Here is a 14,115-nt window from a genome sequence, read left to right as displayed (position 1 = left end):
TTGTACCAACCCTCGGTTTATATACTGCTTCTTCATTTTGGTATTTTCTTATGTTAAATGTTTACATGTTAAATCTCAGCCAAAGGCTCTATGACTAAATTACTCACTGTATAGCATTTTCCTACTTAAACTGTAGAGACACAGCCTCCTGGAAGTCATTAAAAATACATTTCTAAGCATATATTTTTGATATAGATGTTCCAAAAAGCAATTCAGTGTAAAAAATATTGGATTCATTTGGCTTGTTAAAACAAATTGTGTTCTAATAACACGAAGGATAGTTTTTAAAACCCATATTCCAGTTCTGTTATTTCTTAATGTTTTTCAATTTTCTAAAATGAATTTATTCATTGAAGAAATAATTTGAACACTTACAATGCCCTTGGCACCACGCAAAGCACAGGAGACTTCCGGATGAGAGCGAGGGAAAAGAGCCCCTGTGGCGGTGCCAGGCTGCATGGTAGTGACTTAAGAGATGCTTAGGCCATACACCACCAGGACATGGTGCTGGTTTGAGTAGTGGGGAGGGACAGAGAGAAGTCAAAGAAGACACTCAGGCTGTTGGAGTTGACAAGAAGGCATCTGGTAGTACCATTCTTAAAGTTAGGAAACAAAAATTAGGTCCAGGAGAAAAGGACCAAGAAGAAATGGTGCTGAGTGTGATGTGTCTGCAAGGTATCCAGGCAGCTGTGTCTAACAGGTGACTGAGAACAAGAAAGTCACCAGGCTAGAAGTTTGTAAGGAGATCAATGAGATTAATTCCAGAAGTTTATGTGTCAGGGACTCCATGGGAACAACACATTCTGAGAAAGAAGAACTGAAAGCTAAGTTTAGGACTAAGAAATATTCCTTGCATTAAACATTGAGGAAAGCAGGCTGATGTACAAGGGGACAGCTTCAGTGGATAAGAAAGTAAAAGGGAAGTAATGGAAACAGTGATTACATTTTTAACATGGAGAGAAAGACACAGCAGAGAATGGCAGGGATTTGATATTTGAGCTCCAAAACCCTAGAAGAACACCCCACGGCACGAGCTGGATTGGCGCCACCCACGTATGAGAGGTGGGTGAGGTGACTGGAAGCAGAGCAAGTGCCCAGCAAACCTCCAGAAGCCAGGCAGTGACACTGACCTCTCTTCAGGCTCCTCCCCCTGCACCAAACACACAGAGCCAGAAAGTGGTGAAGCTGGTTGTCCCACCCTGGCAATCACCTAAGGCTCTGTCCCACACAATTTACAAGTGCCTCTTCTACACAGGCCACACTACTAAGACAGGGAGTCATAGCAGCTCAACCTAATACACAGAAACAAGCACAGAGAGGCCACCATATTGAGGAGGCAAAGAGATATGGCCCAGATGAAAGAAAAGAACAAAGCTCCAGAAAAAGAACTAACAAAACAGATATATCCAACCTATCAGATGCAGAGTACGAATCACTGGTGATAAGAATGCTCAAAGAACTCATTGATTACAGCCATAAAATAAAAGAAGAAATGAAGGGTACACTAATAAAATAAAGAAAATATAGAAGGAATCAACCATGAAAGGAAGGAAGCCAGGATTCAAATCAATGTTTTGGAACAAAAGGAAGAAATAAACATTCAACAAGAACAGAAAGAAGAAACAAGAATTCAAAAAAAACAAGGAGAGGCACAGGAACCTCTGGGGCAACTATAAATGTACCAACATCCCAATCATAGGGGTGCCAGAAGGAGAAGAGAAAGAACAAGAAATTGAAAACTTCTTTGAAAAAATAATGAAAGAAAAATTCCCCAATCTGGCAAAGGAAATAGATATACAATTCCAGGAAGCACAGAGTCCTAAACAAGTTGGACCCAAAGAGGACCATGCCAAGACACATCATTAATATGCCAAATGTTAAAAATAAAGACAGAATCTTAAAAGCAGCAAGAGAAAAGGAGATGGTTACCTACAAAGGAGTTCCCATTAGACGGTCAGCTGACTTCTCAAAAGAAACTTCACAGGCTAGAAGAGACTGGCAAGAAGTATTCGAAGTGATGAAAACTAAGATCCTACATCCAAGGTTGCTCTAGCCAGCAAAGCTATGATTTAGAATGGAAGTGCAGATACAGTGTTTCCTATACAAGGTAAAACTAAAGGAGTTCATCATCACTAAGCCACCATTACATGAAATGTTAGAGGGATTTATTTAAGAAAAAGATCAAACCTATGAACATTAAAATGACAAATTCACAACTATCAATAACTGAATTTAAAAAACAAAAACAAACTAAGCAAATCACCAGAGCAGGAATAGAATCATAAATATGGAGATCATCGGAAGTGTTGTCAACTAGGAGGAGGAAGAGAGATAATGGAGAGTGGGGGGAAGAGGCAGGGAATAAGAAGCATAATTGGTAGGTACAAAATAGACAGGGGGATGTTAAGAATAGTATAGGCAATGGAAAAGCCAAAGAACTGATATGCATGACCCACGGACATGAACTAAGAGGGAGATTGCTGGAGGGAAGGGGAGTACTGGGTGGAGGGGAGCAAATGGGGAAAAATGGAGTCAACTGTGACAGCATAATCAATAAAAAAAATACTAAAAAAAGCCCTAGAGGAAGGATTTTAGTTTTGTAAGAAACTTGAGATTTGAAAAGATATCTGTACCTCTATGTTCATTGTAACATCATTCACAATACCCAGTTTTGGGAAACAACCCAAATGTTCATTGACCAATGAATGGATAAAGTTGTATGTGTGTATACACACACACAAATATACACAATAGAATGCTACATATGCCTGGGCTATTAGAAAGATGGTATATTGCCATTTGCCATATATAGACTTTGAGGCTACTATGATAAGTGAAATAAGTCTGACAGAAAAGGACAATGATCATATGATTTTACCCATAAGGGAATATTTTTTAAAAGAGAGAAACAAACAAACAAAACAAAGACAAACTCATAGATATGGACTAGAGACTGGTGATTACCAGAGAAGAAGAGTAGTCAGAAAAGGCCCAATGGGTCAAATGTATGAAGACAGATTAAATCTAGGACTTTGGTGATGAGCACACTACAGTGTATACAGACATCTAATTATAATGCTGTACACCTGAAACTTATGGAACATTACAAATCAATGTTACCTCAATCTAAAAAAAAGTCAGACTTGAAACCATTTAGTCACTTTTGGAAGGACACCTGTGGAAAAGAACATAGAGATAAAAGCATGAAATATGTAGTATCACTAACCTCACATAAAAAACTATTTCCACAGCAATAGTGTAGATAAGACTTATTTAAAAAATAAAAAGTTTTCTCCACATCTGTATTATTGTCTCTCTGTATAACTCGTAGTTGCTAGTCAACTTTTTTACTTACTAATACAGTTAACATCTGAACAATACTGTTTGGAATGCACAGGCCCAATTATGCATGAAATTTTTTCAATCAACACAGTTGGCCCTTTCCATCCTTGAGTTTTACTTCCACAGATTAAACCAACTGTGGATTGAAACTATATTTTCTCATTCCCAACCACAGTTTACACTATAGAATCCTAACCCTGGGATGGAAAATAATGTTATTTATTTGGAAACAAATGGTACCCCTAACCCAGTATTGTTTAAGGGTTGACTATATAAGTACCATCTCCTTCCAAAGAAGACTTGAGGTAGCTAACAACATAACAATAACAAAACTAAAACTGTATTACAACATCGCAAACCAGATATGAGGATTTGGACTAAGAGGAGTAAGAGTAGAAAAATAATAAAGCCAGATATAAGAAATATATACAAATATATATTTGTATATACAAAGCCTTGTAGATTTGCTAGACAGACATGTGGCAAAATCTGGCCCTGAGCTTATTAGCCACCAGAGCAGAGAGAGAAACACATAGTGTTCCGAGACTCAGAGTCTGAAATTAAGACGAGCCAGTGGCCCAGAAAAGACATAGCGGCTCCTCCTTAAATCAAGACCAGAGGACAGTCTGTTCCTGTTACCATGATGATGACACAATGAGGGAAAAATGCCTTCCTTACAACATGTCAACAACTGATAAAGCAACAAATTTCAAATATTGTACCTCTTTCTTACAACGTGCCCCAATATATCCTAAAAGAAATGATACCAGATGGCAATCAACATGGGTTCCAAGAAAGATGGCTTCATTTAGAATATCTTACAGGAATGGAAAAGCTGCATGCCCTGTAAGTACTTATTCATAAATAGTATTAAATAGCATTTTTCTCAACTAACATTATGCAAGGTTTATACAGCAGAAAATTTAAGGTTGTATTTTATAGCAAAAACCTTGAGTGCAACCACAGATGCAGGCTGACAGTTATCATGGAGATGCAGCACAAAATGTCCCAACTGGAGGGCAGATGTGGAGAAAAGGGACTGAGGAGCAACCAGACATCCCGGGTCACCCAGGACAATCCCGGCGTGTGCCTGTCGTAGGGGCATAATTTTAATCGTGCTCCCGCCCACTTGTACATGCATTCCTACTTGGACAATAAAGCATGCAGTCATCTTAGTGGTCACAGTTAAGGCTACCTACTTTTGAGAAGTTATCCATAATAGGCCCTTAGTAATCAGTCTGGTTTCCAAAAGCCAGACTCCAAACTCTTGGCAAGTAGGCATAAAGTGACACAGGGTTCATCAGATTTAGGCAAGACAAGAGTGAAAAAAGAATGTGAGGTAAAACAGCTTTCTAAAACAAGAATTGAGAAACAGAAACACATCCAGGGTCAAAAAAAACCTCAAGGACACTGGAAGCTAGTCCCAGAGAGTCAATCTAGAAAGCCTTAAAAGGTCCCCTAAGATGACAGCTGCTTTGACTTGGAGTAGTAAACACACACTACAATATACAGATGATGTACGGTAGAATTGAATAACCTACATAAAAGTTTTTAATCCTCACCCAAGGATATGTTTATCGGTTTTAGGGAAAGAGAAAGAGAGAAAGGAAGGGGGAGAGAGAGAAAGAGAGAAATACTGATGTGAAAGAAACATCAATCAGTTGCCTCCCGTATGCGCCCCGTCCTTGGGATTGAACCCACAACTTAGGTGTGTGCCCTGACTGGGGATCCAATCTGCAACCTTTTGGAGGGATGATGCTCCAGCCAACTGAGCCACCCAGCCAGAGCTGAATTCTATATAATTTTGTTGACAAATATCTCCCCAAAAGAGACAAAAAAACACACAAATGAAGATGTTCTCCAAGCAGGTACCAAGCTGAACCAGCCGATATAATCAAGAAATATCAAAAGACTGAGAACCAGCCACCCATGACACAATCTTACTATACTAGGGCTTATAGAAGCTAATCTCTGAGAATCTGAGTAAACACAGTTAGGACACATAAATCCAAAATCTTAAAAATGTTCATACCATTTGATTTCAACATGCCTTGCATGAGGAATTAACCTAAGAAATAATTAATTATACTGGCAAAAATTTTGTACAGAGATTTTCATCAAATAATTATTTGTAGTAAAAAAATATGAACAAGCTAATTTTCTAGTTATATAAAATCACTTAATTATGATATATCCAAATAACTGAATAATATTGGAGAGTTAAAAATCATAATAATATTTTAAACAATATTAAAAATGAAAAATGTTTGAATATAGTATACAAAGTTGTATGTATCCTTTGAATTAAATTTATATACATAAATTTGTATACTTAAATTAAGAAAAAAGTCAAATCCATAGGTGACTACCTATGGATTGCAAGAGTAAGAACATTTTATTTCTTCTCACTCTTTAGACTACTTGATTTTCCAAATTTTATGTAATAATAAGCCTTTATTCTTTTAAAATAAGAAAAATAGTATTGTTATTAAGATAAATAACTCATCTTTTTCCAAACATTCTCCTGAAGTTTAATAGACAGCAATACTACTTATGTGGCTGTACATCTTTCTGCTGAAAAGGCTGATCCTCTTGGTCTCACATTTGGCACAGAAGGGGTTTAACACCTTCACTCAGCTTGTCTCGATGTTACTAGCTATTCAGTTCGTTTTCTAACACTGTGTTCATGTATCACTGGGGCTAAATTATCAAGCCGTCAAATTTCTGTAGAAATTTAATGATTTGGATTACTATTGCCAACATAGGTCTAGAATTATGATGTCTCGAGAACACTTTACAAAAATAATAAATCAGATTTATGAATGGAGTTGGTTTACATGACATTCTGCTACCTACACACTGTATTAACTGAACTTTTGCATTTTTGAGTCTGATCACTCATAGTCACAATAAGATCTTGTAGCATTATGAAGGACTCTATTATTAATAAAAATGAAATAATGTTTGAGATAGTTTATGTAAATATAGTATATTAAACTTTGATTCTCTGAATGACATACAAAATTCATTCAATAGATAAAATGTTAAGATTCACTATAATCCTGAGATTCTATAATTGTGAGAATTTACTATACAGTACTTAAAACATGATAAATACCCTTTAAATAGAATATTCAGAATGATCGCAAGATTTTTCTGTAAAAATCTGTTTTTTACTAAAAAAAAATATATATACACACACACATACATATAAAATAGTTCCAGAAATTACAGAAATTTAGAAAATACCATGAAGATTTGTTTTGAAAAGCAAACAACCATAAAGTACACATGGACAAAACCAAGGCGGGTGGAATCAGGGGAGAGAGGTGGGGATGGCTGGGGTGGGAGAAAGAGGTTGGGGGGAAAAGCAGACAACTGTACTTGAACAACAATAAAATAAAATTAAAAAAAACAAATTCCCTCAAACAGATCAATTCATGGTCAAACGACTCCTTCAACAGAGTTTTCAATGTGTCACTGAGGCTTGCCTCTGTATTTCCTAAACCAGCCTAAAAACCAGCACTCTGGTTCACAGGAATTTCAGAACACATGTTCTGTGAAGTACTAAATTACCTTCATTGTTTTAGCCAGATTCAATTAGATATGTAGTCACTCAAAGCTGAAATTATCCTGATACAGTAGACATATTTTAGCAAAGCCAGTACTTTCTTGGTTGATTTGGGAGAGGTTTGTCATTGAGAACATACTCATTTATGATTACCAATGCACACATAAATATGCTTTAGCTTACAGTACTAAAATGGGAAATAATTCATATTTAATTACATTTTAACTAATCATTCTCTTGTCATGAAATCCATGAAACTGGCATTAAACCAAAGTGATTAAATACGAGTCCATAAAGAGCAAGACCATTTGATGAAACTGAATTACAGAACCAGCGCTTAACTCTGTGGCTTAGCATTTAGACTAATTAGATTTCTTCTGCATTAATTTGAGACTAAAACAAATGGCAGTTTAACTTTTACCTATTCTACTCTAACTGCACTATGACAACTGGATGAAACTTTAAGAGCTTAATGATTCACTTTTGCATGTTATTGACAAAATTTCAAAACTCCAAAATACCAAAAGCGTCAAAATGTTTAACACTATGTACTCAAGGCCAGGTGATGGTTGATTTCTCCAGTATTCATCTAGATGGCTTTGTGTCACCACTAACACGACTACCCTCTACAGAACATCGTTTCACTTGGAAGTAAACTCTGAGCATAAAATATTGGTATGTGTCCCACTGTCATTTTTACAACTCATTTGTACTCATAAAGAGTTAGATGTTAACATCATTTTAACAAGTCTGTTTCAAACTATTTCCAAGTCAGTGTTCTAGCAACCAAAAATTGTATTTGTCTACTTATTTACAAATATGGAGTCAAAAAGTTATAAGCATAATGATCATAATAAAATGTTAGGTCACAAGATTTATGGCAATTAAAGTTGAAGGAATCAAAATAAGGAATAATGGGTTAGATAGCTCAATGATCAGTTGATCACATACTATCTTTGTTGGGATTCAGTTAGAGAAGCAGAGCCACTACATGTGTGAAAGATAGACTGATATAAATAATATAGGAATTAGAGCTTGTATGAATGGGGGAAGAACTGGGCAGTAAACACCAGCAAGGCCACAGCTAGAACATCAGAGAAGCAATTACTTGTGACCTCAACTCACAGCACTAGAAAAGATAGCCAAGTCAAAGTCACCGTGAAGATCAAGAAGCCACCATATCTGGCTGCCGTAACTATGGAGGAGGGGCTCGTAGGGATACCTGTGATGTTACCATGTCTGACAGTCACAGCTGTAAAGTCAGGCTCCTAGATAGGTCTAGAGAGCTACCACATCTGCCCAATATCGTCTTAGCATGTCCTCCCAAGAATAGTGAATTCTGCCTTATTTACAACTTCCAAATCTTCCAGTAGATCTTCTTATGGGCAAACTCTATGCCAGAACCATACAAGGGCACATATTCTTAGAAATACAGTTACTAGATGTAGAATTGTTGGGGCTAGGTCAACTCAACATTCATAAACATTCCTTTTCCCATATTTAATTTCCAAATAAAGACTGAACATTATGTTTCCACCTAATACATCACAACCATCCTTCATTCAATTGAAGACATGTTGACTTCCACTAAAGAAGGAACACAAATCACTATATGCATCTCTACATGATATTTATTTCCTTTCTAGATAATTCACACCCTCCTTTGATATTACATAGTTTAATAATAAGATACATGGTTAATCATTGTTAGCACATTTTAGATGACATAAAAATTATGCACAGAAAAAAATCTGTTAATATACATGAATATATTCATATCAATGCAAAAAAATTACCCATGACTTCTACAGCCTTTGTTTGTGAAACTAACTACTCACATGGCTGTAGTTGGTATTTATAACATCCTTTATACATTACTATTCTAAATTCTCCCTAATTTCATCAAGTACCTCAACTAACCCTGTTTCTTTGCTCGATGTGGCAACTTCCATCTTTATCCCTGAATGGCTTGTGTCATTAGTAGTTATGCCTATATTATTTTACCACAGAGTCTTGGAGACTGGGTGACACATTCAGAAAATCTTCCAAGTTCTAAGCTTGCTCATCTTTGTACCATTGTATCAGACCAACTCAATTTGTTCTTGATAATCAGGATCAACCTCCTAGCCAAACATACCCATTTATTCATGTTGTTTTAGTGGCGTGAAGTTAGGGCTAGGGTAGTCAGCTGATGGTCTCAACTTCCAGTTCAATGACACCACTACTGTTTCCCTTGGTGGGAGCATTTCTTCTTTATGAACTAAAATCTCTAAACTTATGAGAATTAAAGAAAATGAAGAGTGTTTTGATAACAAATCCATAAGATAAATATTGTGGGTTGAAAGAGTATAGGAGTTATCAATGGTGATGGAAGGAGACTTGGGATGGTGAACACACAATACAATACATGGATGACATGCTGTAGAATCATACACCTGAAACTTAACATACTTTTATTAACCAATGTCACCCCAATAAATTCAATTAAAAAAGAAGAAAAAATAAATATTGTGGAGTCACTCTCATTTTGTCTACATTTAGTTCACCTTGGCAATGCCTCCAACACCTATAGCAAGAGAAAATGTGCCTGGGTGGAACCCTCACAGCCTAAGGGACCAACCAGTGCAACACTTCGATTGTTTTAGTCTAGTTCCACCCCCACCTGTATACTGCACTGACCCCATGTCAAGGCCTGATGACCACAGGACAACTTTCCCATTGATCCTCCTGCTCTACTATCCCTTATCTTTTACTCTCATTTTCTTAAAGATTTTATTTTTTGGGGACCTGACCCACAACTCAGGCATGACTGGGAATCAAACCAGTGACCCACCCTTTGATTAGCAGGCCAGTGCTCAATCTACTGAGCCACACTAGCCAGGGATTACTCTCAATTTTAAAAATGGGAAACTAACCAAGTTAACAGCAGCAAGCAACAAACCATTGATCATTATTCCTGAAACCTTGTATCATTTTCCCAGAATCTAGCCTAAGCGAGAAAACAAATACTTACTTTAGAGAAAACCTTTCTAAAATAATGGTAGCAAAGCATCAGTCTATCTGTAATAAGAATTTCTACAAACTTAATAAATAAGAGCCAGCTGAATAAAAATTCATGTAAATGGATTTCAGGAGGTAACAGTCAATATGAAGAAGACACTTCAAGGCTATAGAATAATTTTGTCTAGAGAATAAAAAGTTATGGGGTGAAATTAATTTCCATTATTTTTCTCATTTTCAGCCAAAGTAATTAATGAGGAAACCTTAGGTTAGCAGAGGGGAAAAAACTTTTTGAGTAAAAAAGATCAAAGGGACTGAAGTAGATTTTTGAAATGAGATTATGAGACTGGCCTGTGCTTTGTGAAAAACAGTCTTGTGTTAAGAGAGGGATCAAGGAGGTGACCCACAAGGCCCTTATAATTTCTAGCTTTTTCATATTGTACATCATTTTCATAGAGAGAAAAAAGCAACCCAAATGTCTGGCAATCTGACACAAATGAAGCAGAACAAGGTGAAACCATTATCATACATCCATTCCAGGATGGGAGAAGGGTTTGGGGAGGTGACTCTGAAACATGTATGTTCTACAGAGCACTTTCTCCCTAACAGCTTTCTTTTAGCCCCTCAATAACCATGTGAGTTTTGTGCCATTAACTCCATGTTGCATAAACGGCTATTCAAGCTATACAACTGGGAGCGCAGGAGGAGGGCACATGGAATACATACCGGCTTCTCATGAATGAAAGCTCCCATGAATCAACTTTGTCCTACACACTTTAGTCAATATTAAAATAATTTGGCACGCACAGCACAAGTTCAAATAGACATTTGTGATAAATAAAAGAAATACCAATTCAATTGACACTGATTAATTTTCTCAAAAGGTATCAATAGAGGAAAAGGCATTATGATATAGAGAAAGAGTTTGTGTTTTGAAAACTATTGGATCTTTTCAATCCTCTGGCGGATATGAAACATACTACTTTGGGAAAGTTATTTAACTTCTCTGAGGCACTGTTTCTGCTTCTATAAAAAGTGGAGGAAAAAAACATGCATCCTGCAGAGGTGTTTGGTGTAGGAATTTCCCAGTAGAGCATATTTTCATTTTCTTCCTTTTTTCCATTTGCTTTCATTTGTTCATCCCCTACTTAATTTGGCCCCTTAATTCAGCTTTTACTAAGACAAAATGGAAGTCGTCCTGCGCTAGTATCATATTTACAGGACAATCACAAATTGCAGGGTAAATGTAAATAGAGATAAAACAATCAGCTGCTGTAACAATGAGGTTATATGCCCAACCAAAGTTGTGTTCAACAGAATAATCAAGAATGACTCAGCGCTTTGAATTTATCAGAAGAATCAGGGGTACTAGTGGGTCCTACCTCTCGAGTGGTACTTTCCAACAGAAACACAATGTGAGACACGTATGTAATTTTCAGTTGTCCACCAGCCACACTGGAGAAGGTCAAAAGGACACCAGTGAAATTTTATCATGTCAAAATGCAATCGATATAAAAATACTAAGATACATTTATAGTTTTCTGTCTTTTTTCATACTAAGTCTCTGAAATTAGTGTGTAATTTATACTTACAGCACATTTCAATTCTAGACACCTTTCAAGTGCTCAGTGGCCACACGTGACTCGTGGCTCCCACATGGAACAGCACAGCACTACACCTCAGCCCTCTGGGAAGAACTGAACATACAAAACAGAAGCCACTGGAAGGAAGCCAACGCACTACTCTCGTAGGTAATGGCAGGTTGTGAAGACAGATTTCAGGGCTGTACTGAGTTCCTAAACCAGAAACCAAATAAAATACCTTTTGTGCAACCTCTGATCCCCTTCAAAAGAACTTCTTTTGTAACTATTTAGATGTTTTGGTCATTGACCTATGAAACAAACAAAATTTTTTTTAAATCTTGGGACTGAGAGGTCATACCCCCAAATGCCCAAAGCTCTGGTGGAAACAAAAGGACTTGAGGAACACCCTCGCAGCTGCAGAGGCATTTATGGTCCAGCTGTGAGGTCTTAAAGTCCTGAGTCAGCCAGGAATCAGTTCTATAAATTGAAAAAAAAAGTATGTTTGGGGCATTGTATCATCTATCATTTGTTTGCAAAAAATCAATGGAGCCTCATTAAGGAAAGGAAAAGCTTGGTCTTCCTACTAGTTCCTTTATCTTTGTTGCATTTTGAACGGGTGTGAAGGCTAGAATTATCTGGTGTATTTACAGGATTATTTTGACTGGAACAAACCATTATAAATTGGGTCATCAAATTTTTAAACCTAGCCAACTAACAGGGAGAAGTTTTAATTCTTGGACAATTAAAAAACACATTTCACATTTTATTTTTCTCTTGTAGGAGGTTTTAAAATTTGAATTCTGGCGGTCTCTATGCTGGCATCCCAAGTCAAGCCCTCACTGCACGTCACTTGGACTTGTGCTGTGGGCGGCAACCTGCTGTCTGAACTTCAGCTTGACTCTCTCTTCCAGGTATTCTACCCATCGCCACCCCACCGCTGCTTTTTGTCAGTCCACACTACATTAGCCTCCTAAAGTACATCTCTGATCATTTTATATCTTCACTAATAATTATTTTCAGGTGCTATGTTCTAAGCATATGCACTTTACCCATTTCAGTCCTTACAACCACCCTTCAAAGTAGTGACTCTGACATTCATTTTGCTATTGAGAAAACTAAGGTCTAGACAAAGCCCAAGATCAAACAATTTATGAGTGGTTGAACTTTGAACCCCAACACCCAAGTCTCACTGCATGAACAAGGAGCTATCTCAAAAGATCTCTCTTTTGATAGCCCTGGCCAGGCAGAACTGTTGGTTGGAGCGTGGTCCTGTACACCAAAATGTTGTGGGTCAGATTCCCAGTCAGGGCACATATGTAGGTCGTGGGTTTGACCCCCAATAGAGGCGCAAATGGGAGGCAACTGGTCGGTGTTTTTCTCCACCCTCCTCCCTTCCTTTTCCCTAAAATCAATAAAAACATCTCTTGGGGTAAGGGATAAAAAATCACTTGGTGGTTCCCCACCTGCCTACAAATCTGAAGCAAGTCCCTCTATCACCCAGCATCCTAATTTCCACAAAACCATACTTTTATATCATACCATTCCCTCTGTCTGAAATGCCTAGTTGTAATTTAAACCATTTTCAAGGCCTATCTTAGTGCCCTCATCTAAAATTGGTATCTTCATTTTCTATAGCAGGAACTGGTCTTTCCTTCATAAGGTTCCCCTTAGAAACCCTTTATAGCATTATTAATTCACTTAAGACACTGCCCTGTCAAACTAGCTGTGTGACCTTGGACATGGCACCTACTGTCTCTGGTCTCATTTCTTCTACTTTGTCCAATAAGGATAATAATGAGTCCCTATCAGATGTACCTCCCCAGATGGATAAAAACTCAAAATTATTATAAATATTAGTGTGTGCAGTAAGCTTCACCTGAAATCTAATGAAACAGATTCTTGGTTTTCATCATTGTGTTCCCTTTGGTGCTTGGCCCCATGCCTTACACTGAAATGCACCTATGCCTTCAACTGACACATTTACCTGTAAACTGTAAAAATAAACAAATAAAAAAATATAAGAAAACATTCCCTAATGATCCTTTCATTTGTTAGGTTTAATTATTTATTTCAAAATTATCTAGATAGAATATAAATACCTTTCAATTGCACAGGGAATGTTTTCTAAAGTAGGCCACACTAGGACATGAAACACGTCTCAATATGTCAGAAGACTGACATCATAAATCATATCAAGCATCTTCTCTGACCACAATGAGGAGAAACTAGAAATCAATCACAAGAACACTGAGACACACAAAGACATGGAAGCTAAATAACATGTTATTAAACACTGAATGGGTCAACAATGAGGTCAAGGAAGAAACAAAAATATACCTTGAAACAAATGAAAATAAGAACACAATACAAAATCTGTGGAAAACAGGGGAAGCGATCCTAAGAGGGGAATTCATAACATTACAGGTCTATCTCAAAAAAACAAGAAAAAACTCAAATAAACAATCTAACATTATGCTTAAAGGAACTTAAAAAAAGAACAACAAACAAAGCCCAAAGTGAATAGAAGGAAGGAAATAATAAAGATCAAAGCAGAAATAAATGAAATAGAATCTGAAAAAATATAAAATACCAATAAATCCAAGAGCTGGTTCTTTGAAA

The sequence above is a fragment of the Artibeus jamaicensis genome, unplaced genomic scaffold (assembly GCF_021234435.1).
Source record: "Artibeus jamaicensis isolate MK-2021 breed Jamaican fruit bat unplaced genomic scaffold, CSHL_Jam_final contig_233, whole genome shotgun sequence".
Taxonomy (NCBI): Eukaryota; Metazoa; Chordata; class Mammalia; order Chiroptera; family Phyllostomidae; genus Artibeus; species Artibeus jamaicensis.
The sequence above is the reverse complement of the archived record's forward strand: the minus strand, read 5'-3'. Positions refer to the sequence as shown.